Source organism: Rhinolophus sinicus, linkage group LG12 (genome assembly GCF_036562045.2).
Source record: "Rhinolophus sinicus isolate RSC01 linkage group LG12, ASM3656204v1, whole genome shotgun sequence".
NCBI classification, from domain to species: Eukaryota; Metazoa; Chordata; class Mammalia; order Chiroptera; family Rhinolophidae; genus Rhinolophus; species Rhinolophus sinicus.
In genome coordinates this window covers 58,325,849-58,340,184 of record NC_133761.1, presented here as the reverse complement: position 1 = coordinate 58,340,184, position 14,336 = coordinate 58,325,849, and the positions used below count along the sequence as shown (strand labels likewise).

The following is a 14,336-nucleotide window of genomic DNA, read 5'->3' as shown; positions in this document are numbered from 1 at the left end:
TGTGCTCGTTATAAGATGTGATGGTTAATTTTGTGTCAACTTGACTGGGCTAAGGGGTGCCCAGATAACTGCTAAAACATCATTTCTGAGTTTGTCCCTGAGAGTGTTTCTGGAAGAGATTCGCATTTGAATCAGCAGACTGAGACAAGATCACCTTCCCGGGGTGGGTGGGCATCACCCAATCTGTAGGTGGTCTGAATAAACAAGGCAGAGGAAAAGTGAATTTGCTCTCTGGTCAAGCTGGGGCATCCATCCTCTCCTGCTCTCTGACAATGGCACTCCTGCTTATCAGGCCTTTGGACTCAGACCGATTTATATTATCTACTCCCCTGGGTCTCAGACGGACTTGGAGACTGAATGACACCACAAGCTTTCCTAGGTCTCCAACTTGCAGATGGCCAATCTTGGGACTTCTCGGCCTTTCTAACCATGTGAGCCAATTCCTATTTCCTATAATAAATCGAGAGGGAGTATGATTATTATCCCATATTATTTTGGGCTGTATAGTCAGACACACGATTTTACTGTAGCATTTGAAAATCAAGCTAATAAAATATGTTCCAATAAAATATGACTCTATTTCCTTCATGTGAGGCTCAGAAAAACTTTATGCTGAGTGAGATCAATGTCCCCTCTGTTTAGATTTATTAATTGGTATGCACAAAACATAACAAGATGACAACAGAGCAAGTATTATCATTACTCAAATTCAGGTTATTAATTTTTGCTTTCCATTGTAATATAATGAATCTACACATATAAACGCTGAGATGTTTGCTTTTGGAAAAAAGTAAACTTTGGAATATAGTCTATAAACATTGTGTAAGTTATGATATAAAGTTACATTTTATAGGCAATTTTATTAGTCTTATATCCATCAGCCAAAAGTCTCAGGTGCTTAGGTTGGTGGAAAAATAAGCTACTGTCTGTAGAATTTTCAATAAAACAGTCAAAAGAGAGGTCGATGTTAAAGAAAAATTGACATAAAAGAATAGTGTTATTTTAGAGACTCAATGATTTTTTTTCTTTGTTACTTCACATTAGACTACTTCATAAATTTGTTTCTCTCAAAGGATTTAGATTTTTCCAAAATATCAATTTGGCCTTCAAAGTAGAGCTTAAATTAAGATTGAAAATGTATATTTTAAACTCTATGATTGATAATTGTTTTTTTAAATCATGTCTTCATTTGACATTTTGCTTATGTGCATGAAAAACCTCAAAAAAGACAAAAACAATGGTAGAAAATGATTCTGGAATCACCAGCAGAAGGAAAACTTAACATTTTCAAAGGAGGCTGTCAGTACAACTGATATTGTCATCTTTTCCAAAACAGAGCAGGAAAATTAATTGCCAATAATTAAATTGGGTTTCTAGGCTGAATGATAACTTTTGAGAACTGACATCTGATCAGTGAGCTCACCTATCCAAATAAACGTAGTATTAGCTGCTCTGTTTTTCTTTCATTATATTTGAAGCTGGGAAAATCTAGATGGAATAACCAGTCTCTCACTGACAACTTGTTTTTTTCCACTTCGTATGAGCTTATATTGTGTACCCTTTTTTCTACGTTTAAACAAAACTCTAAATAAGTTTTATGTTGTTAAAATTTACACACACATACCCATACATATGGATCCCAAGAGTAGATAAAGTTAAACTTAAGTAACCTCATTAGCTTGGCGTCACCTCACAGTACCCCCTTCTTCTCCGACCCCAGTGTCACACCAAGACTTAGGGTCCTCGTCCTCCACAGTGACCCGCGGAATGTTCTCATGTCTTCCCTCCATCAACCTCGTCCGTCTGAGTACCATGTTCTTTAAGTCTCACTAGGTAGTTGGCTCTTTTGCTAAAAGTAACCCATGCAAACCTGACATTAGCACGTTCCTTCTAACAGGACCACCATAACTAGGCCTTCTCCTGGCAATTACCACAGTGTTCTCAGACAATAAAGTGAAACAGGAAGATCATGACACATAGCGGGTTGGAGACAGTGTGGACGGAGCCAGTAAAATCTTACTAGAGAAAGAGGACCAAGAAGGTAAGTAAACATCAACCGTAAACCCTCTCATTGACTGGGACCAAACATACTGGATGCTAAAGGAGTTTCTGGCCTCAGTCTCAGAGACTAAGGCTAATGGGCCTTATTTTAGTCAATTAGTTAACACAAACTTGTAAAAATATTAGAGCAAGAAACATTAGTCTTCCTCTACCTCAATCCCCAGACACCATCCACAGAAATAAGTACTGTTCAGTATAATTGTATATAGGTATTCTATGCCTATACAGAAAAGATATGTGTATATGGAATATGTGAGTATTTTGTATGTATATAATACACAATACATAGAATAACATAAATTACACACAAAGCAACACAATTTTATATATAATATACATATACAGGTATATACCTACAAATATTTTATATATATATGTGTGTGTATATGCGTATATATAGGCACTATAGGTTGGGGTCACTCTCTGGAAATTTAAGCAGAGTCAGTGGTTATACCAGGCGAGCAAATCATCATATTGAATAAGAAATACACACTGTGGCAGAGGCTGAGTCTGGATGACAGACCCCATGTGCTTTTCCCGGCTCCTGCCACTGGTTGCCATGGAGGCACAGTTAGGAGTGTGCCTCTACACGAGGCTGCACAGAGCTGTGCGCCATCAGCCAATGTCAGTTTTCTGTGAGGAAGCAAAATAAATAGTGATTTGCACCAGCTTCTTAAAGTTCAACAAAACCAAATAATCAAAAGAGTAGAGAATAAAATAAGTGGATTTGAAAAATCCACATTCTGAAAGGAAGAAATCCAATGAGTCAACAATCTGAGAAAATGAAAACCAGAACTAAACAAGTAAAGATGTTCTTCTTCGTATCCAAAATGCAAGTAGTTTGTTATTTTCTTCCATTAATCACTCCATGAAGTCGTCTTTGGTAACTGCTGACTTTCGAGAGAGATTTATTAGAGGTAGAAAAGCTCTGGTTACCGCCTTGCCAATGCCGCAAGCATAAGAAAGTTACTTTCCTTAACTATTTACTTATATGTTTTTTAAAATACTTCAGTATGAACATACACTCTAGGAGCACTTAATGAAAGTGGGTATAAGACCCTAACTAAGAAAATAAATAGCAAGTGTTGGAGAAGATATGGAGAGAAGAGAACCCTCCTATGTTCATTGCAGCATTTTTTATAATAGCCAAGACATGGAAACAACCTAAGGGTCCATTGATGGATTAATGGATATTGAAAATGTGGCATATATATATATATATATGCACACAGAGGGTGTCAAAAAGTGTATACACATTTTAAGAAATGAAAAAAACTGTATTAAAATTACACTGATGGTAGCCACTTTGAATACCTCTTGTAGTTGCAGAAGTCAAACGTGACTTGTATTCATCTTTTGTTATCAGTATATACTGAGTATTACAATTTTAATACAGTTTTCTCCTTTCTTAACATGTGTATACATTTTTTGGTATCGTGTGTGTGTGTATGCATGTGTGTGTGCGTAAAATAATAATAATAATAATAATTATTATTATTATTATTATTATTATTATTATTCAGACATAAAGAACAAGGAAATCTTGCCATTTGCTACATTGATGGAACTTGAGGGCATTTTGCTAAGTGAAATAAGTCAAAGAGTAAGACAAATACTGTATGATCTCCTATGTGGCATCATCTAAAACAAGCAAACAAAATGAACTCATAGATACAGAGAACAGTTGGTAGCTTCCAGAGGAAGGCAGAGGGGGATGGGCAAATGGGTGAAGGTAATCTAAGACACAAGCTTCCAGTTATAAAATAAATTAAGTCCTAGGTATGTAATATATATCACAGTCACTATAGCTAATACCGTATCGTATATTTGAAAGTTGTTGAGAGAGTAGATACTGAAATTTCTCATCATAAGAAAAAAAATTATTTTGTAACTACATGTAGTGACGGATGTTAACATATATATATAGTATACATCATATATATATATGATATATATATCAAGTCATGTACATCTGAAACTGATATAATGCTATATCTCAGAAGGTAGCAAGGGTTTGCCGAGCATCTATTCTGTACCAGACACTTAACATTCCATTTCTTTAACTAACACAACAACTTTACCTTTAGTTAACATTGTCTCCTTTTCATAATTGAGGCCGCAGAGTACTGGAGAGGCTAAACAACTTGTCCGAGGCCAAATCTCTAGTACGGAGTAGAGTCAGAATTTGTACCCGGGTTTCCCTGGTAAACTATTTCATTTATTTTCTGAATCTCAAGCTTGTCTATAAAATAAAGGGATTCAGGTTTAAATGAGTTACAGCTGCATAATTTTTCAGAGAACACTTAAACTGTTCCCTGATTTGTCGCCATTACCACAGGAAGTAACCCTCATGGCAGGAAGTCAAATAGAAACTGGCAAAAACAGACCAAACTATGAGGCACACTAAATTCAGTTAATACCTTTGAATATTGTTTATGGATAATGCAGGCAATCTTCCCACATATACCTCATCTATTGCATTAAGATCTTTTTAATAAATTCAAATATAACATGATCATCATTCAACTGACAGTTTTCCCTTTCTAAAACTTTATGCTGACCTATCGTTTTATTTGTTCAAAAGACTTCTCTTTCAGTGCAGCTATCAATGCACAACAATGTCATTTTGAAGCCTGGATTAAAACTTCCAGGGAAAAACCTCCAGGCATGTTGAATGGACACATTTCAATGCAAACCGTTAACACCGAAAAAAGGAACCTCTGCATTGTGCTTGTTCACTCCTATGGAAGTCAGTGTAAATAGGGGGAGATTAATGTATTTCTCAGATGAAGGAGCTAGACGGCCAGGTAAGCTTGTTTCACTGGCACGTAATAAAACTTTGAAGCCACGTCCAGGCTGCCAGATCTCACCGAGGTAAGAGAGCCGTCCCCTTCCTCCTCAGCTCTTCTCCCAAGTGGAGGGAGGGTAGGGATCTTCTGTGTGATGGTACCTATTCTGAAGACCGAGAGCCCATAGCAGCCTCCAACATGTTAACCTGGCACTCACAGAAGGCGCAAGTTCATTTAAGGAAGACATGCAATAAAAAGAAGAGAATAAATGACTTAGGGAAACCATCAAAGGCACAAGAGAGGGCATTCTGTGGCCAGGCAGAAAATGATAAAGGATCCTGGGTTTTATGTGCTTGAGAAATCTGAACCCTGCACTGTTATTACAAAGCCATAATGAAACCCTGGCTGGAGTGTCATTCTGCCTGTCAGCGCAGTTTCTAAGAGGGAGACTGGATTCATAAGGAAGAGTATGATTTGTTTGGGATTTTGCCCCCAAAGTGCAAGAATAGCTTACGCATTAGGTATTCCTAATTTGTTGTAACTTGTGAGCAACTGGCTAAGTTGGCAACTGGAAAGAGGCTGGGACTGCATTGGAGCCTAATAAAAGCCCTAATAAAAGTTTTAAACTAGTTCACACATCTGCAGTCTAAGGGGGACGGGGTATTACCTAATCTGTGCCATTGCCCCTGCAGCCTCACCCACCCCGCTGGATGCTTGCTACAGAATGGATGGGGAGGGTATTGGTCCCACATTCTCCCCCAGGCAGAATTTACTGCTTCTTAGAGAACCACAACCATCTTCAGAGGAACCTTGAGGGGGTTTATTTAAAGAAATGTATCTAATTCTCTTGGGTTCCCATAATTTGCACTTGCAAACATTCTTTGAACAGGGCTGAAGTCTGCCCCTTCAATGTAGAGACATCTTCACCAGCAGACAAAAATTGATGTCTGGCATTTTAATGCCCCCATGCAAAAATAATCAACCATGCCCCCAGGGGCCCCGCTCAGGTTCAAAGCGTTCTCCCTTCCAAGGTTGCATGACTGGTCTCCAGCACGAAGAAAGAAGCAGGGGGTCGGTGGCAGGAGGTGGGAAGCACATTTTGGAAAGTAATCTAGAACCTTGGGAAAACAACAAAGGTAGAATTTTTAATTAAAATCTTAAAGCTTTGTAACATGTTGATTGTACAAAAAAAAAATTAGTGTCCAATTCCATAATAAGTATTATATTTTTCTAAGAGAAAGTGTTTGCACCGTAAGCTGACATTATGATATGTTTCATTAGGTGATTCTAAAGGTTTTTCTAGTACCGTGCATAAATGTGTCCCACAGAAAGCCACGTCGCTGGCTGGGTCTCAAGAGGGTGAGCCTGGCAACCCTGCTGCTAACAGTAGCAGCCTTCAAGGTCTGTGCCCACCAGCAGCACACAGATCAAGTTGGCTCGGAGAGTCTAGTCACACGTTTATATTAAAAGGGAGAAAAGCCACCTTCTGGGATTTTTCCAGAGCTTCAAATAGTCTCCGTTCTCTCAGCTCATCAAACTTAAAATGGCTTCCTTTGTTAGCTTTCAGCCACTCTTGCCTTCCAGACTAAGGAGATTTGAAACCCCTCTCTCCACGTTATAGAAGATACAAAGGACTTTTCAGTTCACTGTATTTTCCTGAAAGAAAATCTCTCTGTCTCAGAAAAGCTGCCAGAACCACACAAAAGTGTGGGGGCAGTGGGAACGCAAGAGCCCAGGTCTGACTCTCCATCGAATCACTCTACTGTACAGCTGAGAACTGCCAGGTGCCCCATGTAGGAGTATTACCATCAGGTGATTCTCAGTGCCACATCGCACAACAATCTGCCTTATTTGAATAAGCAGGTTTATTGCAATGCATTTATTGTCCCTAAAATGGATGGGTTGATCAGGCCTTTATATTTGTACATGCACTCTGAGACAAAGAAAGAGAGACATGCTTTCACTTTGGTGGAGAATATCATCTTCCATGCCACGCCCAGCCAAAAAAAAAAAGTATTATTAAACTTAAATTCACTGAAGAACCACAACCCAAAGTATGTTAATTCCACTTCAAAAGCTCTGTTCTATACTTGCTGTTGTTGTCTTTTTTTTTTTCTTTTTCTGTTCTGTAGTTTATGAAAAACTAGAATGGCCTGAATTCGAGCTATTAAATCAGTTCCTGACAATTCCATGAAATCACAGACCATTTCTTCATCTGTAATTTGTTCTATAATGTTTTTATTGGTTCTGTTTGCGCAATAGGTAGCCTGGAGTCCCATTTGGTTCCAACTTGTCTGAGGTATTGGCTTCAGGTACTGGGGAAAGTGGGACTTAGGAAGGTTCGTTCACACAGCTGGTAGAAGAGCTAAGATTCAAATTCAAGTCTCTCTGAGTCTAGAACCTACACACTCTTAAGTCTTTCATGATGCTTCTCCCTGACTAGCAACACATAACAATCCCAGAGGTCCTGACTCCATGCTTCAAAAACCAAAGAAAGTCCTTAAGAAAAGATTACCCCTTACCTTCCCTAATTGTAACTTGCAACAACAATCCATTTCCCCCGACTCGTGCATTGTCTGGCTAAGAGACATGGGGATTCCAGAGGTCAGTGCAGAGGCAAGAAGCAAGTCCTTGGGAGAAAGAGGACCCAGGTGGGAGTGTGGGAGTGTGGCCAGAGAAGAGGCTGGGACAGAGGAACGAAGCCAGGTAGGAAGAGGAGTCTAACATAGGCTCCAAGAGCTCTGTGTGCTGCCTGGGAGAGGAACTAATATGTGTTCAAGAACATGGCCTTTCCAGAATAGTAGATATTTGTTGCCAAGTTACCAAGAATGTCTGCTGGTGTCAGAGCTGGGCTTGGGTGGAGACTTCGGCCAAATAAAACTTCTTTGTGGCTTGCTACTATTATTTTCAGTGGCAATAATGACTCAGAAAACAACCTTTAAAAATATATTTTATCACCTAGATATTTTCATTCACGTGTCCTTGACCTGTGATGCCTCTCTCATCCGAAATTAGACCCATACCCTTTCCAACTTCCGGCAGCCACCATGCTTGTCATTTAGAGGCGACCCCAGACACATACCACCCTCTATTCCAGGCTAGAGCTTCTGTCTCATCACAATATTTCAGAGGTTCTCAACCCTGGCTGCAAATTAGGATTCCATGGGGAGTGTAAACAGCAGGAACAGTACAGAAAAAAATAAAACATCCTCATTAGAGAATGGTTACAAAATATGATCTATTCATATAATCACTATGCATACCCCTGTAACAAAGTTCTTCACAATTAATAAATGATGTGTTGAGTTTTCACTAGAAAACCAGCCATAATACAGTACGAATGAGTTAAGGTCGAAGCTCTGAGTCCATGGCAAAGATGGTTAAGTGCAATTTCATTCACCCTCTGACCTCCATGCCTCGGGAATGGTCAGTCAGAAGCTAGAGTACACACTTATCCACAATTATGGTTGTGTTGAAACAAGGAAGATATGTTAGGCAAATCATATTTCCATTCCAAGAGTCCTTTTTTCTTGCTTGCTTCTTTCCATATATATTTAATTCAACGTGGGAGGATCCTGCTTGGCCATTTGGCACATAATGTTTTTATAATGCCTTTGTCCAAATAAGGAAAACATGACCTCTTTGGATCATTGCAGACACTCTTCTAAAATCTGCCATGGTGTTTTGCTTGAGACAAAGTTTGGGAAGTTTCCAGCATTTGGTGAGAAGGGGCCAGGTATGTTAGAAGTCTTGCAATGTTCAGGGAAGAACCAAACTAGAAATAATAGTTCCACAACTTGCAGATAGAAAAATAGTGTTTAAAAAATTGGTTTAACTGATACAATTACCTGAATCTTTACTCTAATTCCTTTATACATATAAATTAAAGAAGTTATTTAATAGTTTTTATATACATTAAATTTTCATAAAATGCAACTACTATGTAAATCAAGAGAAAACTATACTTTGTTACTTTACAAAGATTTCCTTAAATATTATAGCATTGATATGGAAATATATTAGTCTTATATGGCTGCTACCAAAAGATGAGATGTAAAGATCTGAACAAACTTTCATGAGTGATTGGGTGGGATTCATTCATTAATAATTGAAATGTAAAAAGGGCATGCCAGCCCTCATTTGCAGAGAGAGTTACCTGAGTGAGGAAGAATGGACAGGGGTCAAAGAATTTAAGCACTCTAACCTATCTTTTTGGAAATAAGCTAAAGTACTTATTTGAGCATTTCCAACTTCATATTTAGCTGGAAAGAGTTTTAGTGATATCTCACAGCTACTCCAAAGTGTAGTTACTGTACATATATTGCAATGGTCACTGTAAATAAGCTTAAGACATGCAACAAAGATGATACTGTCTTAACAAATTTAAAACCAAATATTCTGTAACTAGTGAAGTTTCATGAAAAAACATAATTGTAGTACATTTTAAGGATTATTTTAAAAATATTTCATATTATTACTCTTCCATACATGCATGTACAATATATTATGTATACTATATATATTTCATTTATATATACTATATATATTAGCTGAATGATACAAGTCTGTATCTGTGATGCAAAAAAATGCATATTTATTTTGTTTGGGTTGCCTACTTTTTCCTGACAAATGTAGTACTTTGAGCCAGTTGTTTTCTTGGAAAATTAGGATCATAGATAGTTTATGTTTCATATGAAATTTGCATCTTCAACTTATTATGGTCTACCTTCAAATAAAGTGTTATATCCACTTTACAATTAACATAAGAAGCTCACAGCAGTATTTTTCCAATTTCTCCTGCAGTCCTTTGCAATACTATCGTGACTTATTTTTCACTCTTACATATTATAAACTCCACACTACATTATTTACTTTGCTTTATACAGTCACTAATGTTTGGAGATATTAGAAAATGAGAAAAGTATGTAATATTTGCTTCATATTTTCTATTTCCAGTACTCTTCATTCCACCAGGTAGATCTGAGTTTCTAAGTGGTATTTTTCTCATTTGTACATAAGAACATCCTTTAACATTTCTTGTAATAGTTGGTGGACAAATTCTCTCAGATTTCATTTGGGTGAAAATATCTTTATTTTAATTTTTGAAGGATGTTATTGCTGCTTTTGGAATCTTGATTAACACAATAGGTTTTTTTTCTTTCTTTCTATATTTTTAAAATGTCACGCCTTGTCTTCTGACTTGCATTGTTTCTGATGTAGTCAACTGTTATCCCTGTTTCCTGGTATATAATGTAGCTGCTTGTGAGATTTTAATCTTTTTCACAGTTTTCAGGAATTTTATTATAATATGCCTCTTTGCAGTTTTCTTTATATTTACCCTGTTTGGAATTCATTTGGCTTCCTTATCTGTGTGTTTATAATTTTCATCAGGTTGGGAAATTGAGCGTTATCTCTTCAAATATTTTTCTATCCTCCCTTTCTCTTTTCCTGGGACCCCACTTTATACATTTGTTAGACCTTCTACATTATCATGAGGATAAGTAGGAATCTGCTTTTTCATGCTGAATATGTTTTTATTAGATTCTGAACAGTGTGGAATGATATAATGTTCATTTTTTTCATTTTTGTTGTCTTCCTTTAAAGTGCATTGAATTTTTGTTCCAACAGCAGTTAAATTACTTGTGGATTAGCTTTGTTCTTTTGAGTCTTGTCATGAAGCTTTATCAGGTCAAGCGTATGACTAGTTTGGCCCTGCTCTTAAGGCATGACTTTTCTGGGATCTCTACTGAATGCTCTGGATGTTGAATGAGGTCTTTCTACTCTGACTAGACCAAGTTCAAACCCTTGTCAGCCTGTGCATGCTCAATAGTTGCTCTCCTTATAGCTCCTGGAAACTTGTTCTTTTTGCAGTAGTTGTTTTCCCTCCAGTGTCATGGAGTTCCATCTTAGATTCAAGGAGACTTTTGTGCAGATTTCTGGGAGGTTCTTTCATTTTCCTTCCTCTCTGGTTCTCTACCCTGCAAATTCTAACTCTCTCAGCTTCCACGGGCTCTGGTCTCAGTCTCTTCAGCTCAGCAAGACGCCTGTGCTCTGTGCAGGCCCGTTGCCTGTGCTGTGGTCCAGAACATGGCTTCTGACTGAAAACCACAGAGCTCATATGATGCACCTTACTTGTTTTCCATCTCTTGGGAATCACAACCTTGCACTGGCTCTTGCCCAACATTGAAACACGTTTGTTTCCTGTATTTTGTATAAATTGTTAATGGCAGGAAGGCTATTCAAATAGTAGTTCCTCAGTCATGACCGGAAGCAGAAATGAGTTACCTATTAATTTTAATTTTCCTCTTATACTTCCCCCAGAAACATATCATAAAACAGTTTTCTACAGCCTCCTGTATGCATTACTTTTTTTTTTTTTTGTCTTAATCCACCCTCCTCTCCCTACACCTGCCTAAATATTTGGCCTTCAAAGTCTTAATAAATACCAGAAACTGAAAGTATTCTCCAACCTGTGGCAGGATTTTAAAATAGAAGGCATGTTTTCTGTGCTACTCTGTCACTACCGTGTTTCCCCAAAAATAAGACCTAGCCAGGCAATCAGCTCTAATGTGTCTTTTGGAGCAAAAAATAATATAAAACGCAATCTTATTTTACTGTAAGACCAGGTCTATAATATAATATAATATAATATAATATAATATAATATAATATAATATAATATAATATAATATAATATAATATAATACCGGGTCTTATATGAATTTTTTGCTCCAAAAGACGCATTTGAGCTGATTGTCCAGCTAGGTCTTATTTTTGGGGAAACACGGTAATGTGCTCTATGTCAGTCCATAAGAATTATTTTGACCTTCCCCTTAGAAGATTCAGTTCACTTGTTGAACTGTTATACATCTTCATTTCGCCACTTAGTTGGTCTGCAGTTGTTCTTCTCATGTTACACCAACTTCAGTTAAGGTGATTTCTCTCTATCCCTTATTATACATGAACGAGTCTAGGTTACTATACCCTATCTGAACACCAGTTTTTATTTGAGTGCTATCCTTTCCTCTGCTATTTCATTTTCACATTAGGAAACGGTTTCTCATCATTTTACTTGTGGAGAATCCACACTTACTCATCTGGCTACTACACTGCATCTCTAAGTTGTCAGGTCCAAGCCTTTATGTAATGAAATGAATGTTATGCTGTTCACATTGCTTTTCTTTAATTTGTCTATTTCAAGGCTATTATTTTTATGTGGAGATATTCTGACATTTTTAAAATTAAGTGTGCAGATAGAGGATACTATTTGCTACTGTTCTCTCAGCACAGTAAAAGGCACATTACAAAATATTGGCTCAAAGAGAGCATTGTGTCTTATAGGATTGGAAACTATTGAATGCTTGGTTGATTAACTGAATACAAATTGGTCATTGCTTTCCATGTTCAAAGAATTGTCCTAAATAAAATATAAAGGTGAAGTGGCTGTCCTTGAGGAGTTCACAATTTAATAAAAGAGATACCCTGGAGATTCATGTTTTGTTCACTACTATAGTCCTTGTTCCTAGAACTGTTACTATCCAGAGAGGGTAGTCAGTAAATGCACCTAGAATTAAAGACGGTAGGTTTTCAAATAGCTTAATAAAGGATGAGAAGTAAAGAAGGGACTAACTGAATGGTTCAGTCCAAATGGAATACTGTAGGAATTTATTAGAAGAAACTACCGGACCCACCGTGACCACAAGAGGCCTGCAGGAAGGGGCTTTGAATTTAGACCATGATGCCTAAACCAGACTGACATACAGGAAGATGACAAGGGCATTCCAAAGTGAAGGGACGAGCTAGTGGAGAATTACTCGGTATATTGAAAGAACGGTTGGTAACCAAGTTCGTCAGGACCTTAGTAATCAAGTTCAAGAAGAAGAGGAACAAGAGACACGACTTAAAAATTAGGGCTCGCAGAAGGAGCTACACCACAGACAGGAGAAACCAGGGCTCACTTCTAACACAAGAAAAATAGTGCTTTAGAAGATTAATCTAGCTTCAGCGTGTAGGGGGAAACGTGATGTCAACAGACCTTCTCCCAATCGAATGCCACCAAAAACATAAATCACAGAAAAACCTCCCTTTTGAAACCAGTAAACCTCATGATGACATTATTATTTTTCCTGTCCTGTACCTGCAATGAGGAGAGAAAGAGAAATTAGATGGTATTTATGTTATGCATAGGCTTACGAAAAAAAGATAGACCCAGTGTTTGAAGTAAAAGAATTATGTAATAGGATATTAAGGCATCTTCTCAGTAACTTGAGCTTTTTCTTTCTCTACTTTCTTCATTATAGACAATTTTAGTGTCATCCGGGCACGAGACACTGGAAGCTGTACAAAGTCACAGTAGTTTAAGTTTCAAGAAGTCTGTCCTCAGACATTGTCCTATATCAGCGAGGACAGACTCAGGTAGTTTGGCTTTTGTTACCAGTAAAAAAAAAAAAATCTGAAACTAAGTGATTGGCACAAGAAGAATACAACTGAGTGAAGTTTGCTATTTTTCATCTTTCCTGGATGCTGTATAATTTCTTCTCAGTAACTGAGACTCAGATTTTTTTCATCTGTGTTGGCTAATGAATCCCATATACTTTGCAGTTACCTGTAGAGAGACAGACTTGAAACCATGAAAGCATCCTGAGCCTATCTCCCTGGGACCCATGGATTCATTCAACCTCCCCAGGTTTGCCCTGAAGTCAACACTGAATACCATTTTACTCTTTGGAAAGCCTGAGCAGCAAGATAAAGTCCCCCTGCACAGACTGAAACTGAGATGACGCATTGAGGCTGGACTGTGGATTAGAATTCGCACTGGTCAGAAGAGGTGGAGAGCCCAGTAATCGTGTGGCTTCACATTCGGTCCTCAGTGCATACCACAGAAGTCCATTATGGGCCTCAGCAATCCCCTGGCTACTTCTCCTCCCACACCCTATGAAAATAATTCCCAGTTCGTGCCCAGAGATTAAAACAGCCACAGCATGAAACAACTTCAGTGTTCCTCTTAGCGTACTTATTTGCTTAAGCCTCCTTCCAGAATATCCCATCAGCCAGAATTCCAGGCAGTGCTTAAAATGTGCAAAGTTGCTAAGCTTTCATCTCTGACTGTTTTGATTTGGTCCCAGACTCTTCCTCTAAGTGGAGTGTGATTTTTATTTTCATTCTTTCTCATGTAAATCGTACCTTTCTTCCATTTGGTGTCTCCTGTTTTAGCTATGGTAACCAGGCATAAGACTTCTTCCAAACTGAGGAGAGAGAGAAAAAAAAACATTATTAAAAGTTTGTTTAAAAAAAAAATCAGAAACTGGGCAAATAAAATCTTTGAACATTGAGTGGGCAAGAGAAATAACCAGCATTCTGTGAATGGATGGGTGGTTCAAATTAACTTTGGCAATTGAGATACTAATTCTCATAAACCTAACTCGATTTAATCTTTGATTTTTAACTAATTGAATTGTGACAGGTTGTTATGATGATAGAAGTATG

At 37.7% G+C, this 14,336-nt stretch overlaps 1 long non-coding RNA gene across 2 annotated transcripts in view; it reads right to left on the bottom strand.

Moving 5' to 3' along the window:
- Nucleotides 1–2,458: 2,458 nt before the first annotated feature.
- The window catches only part of LOC141567871 (uncharacterized), a 207,329-nt gene continuing 195,451 nt past the window's right edge, over nucleotides 2,459–14,336 (bottom strand). Inside the window, exons 3-4 of one of the 2 annotated variants that reach the window (XR_012490810.1) lie at nucleotides 14,034–14,095; nucleotides 2,459–2,694 (exon numbers count right to left, since the gene is read on the bottom strand). This is a non-coding gene — a long non-coding RNA (uncharacterized LOC141567871). Of the gene's footprint in view, nucleotides 2,695–5,196; nucleotides 5,969–14,033; nucleotides 14,096–14,336 lie in introns of those variants that run through there. The other variant, XR_012490808.1, reaches the window with a different exon arrangement.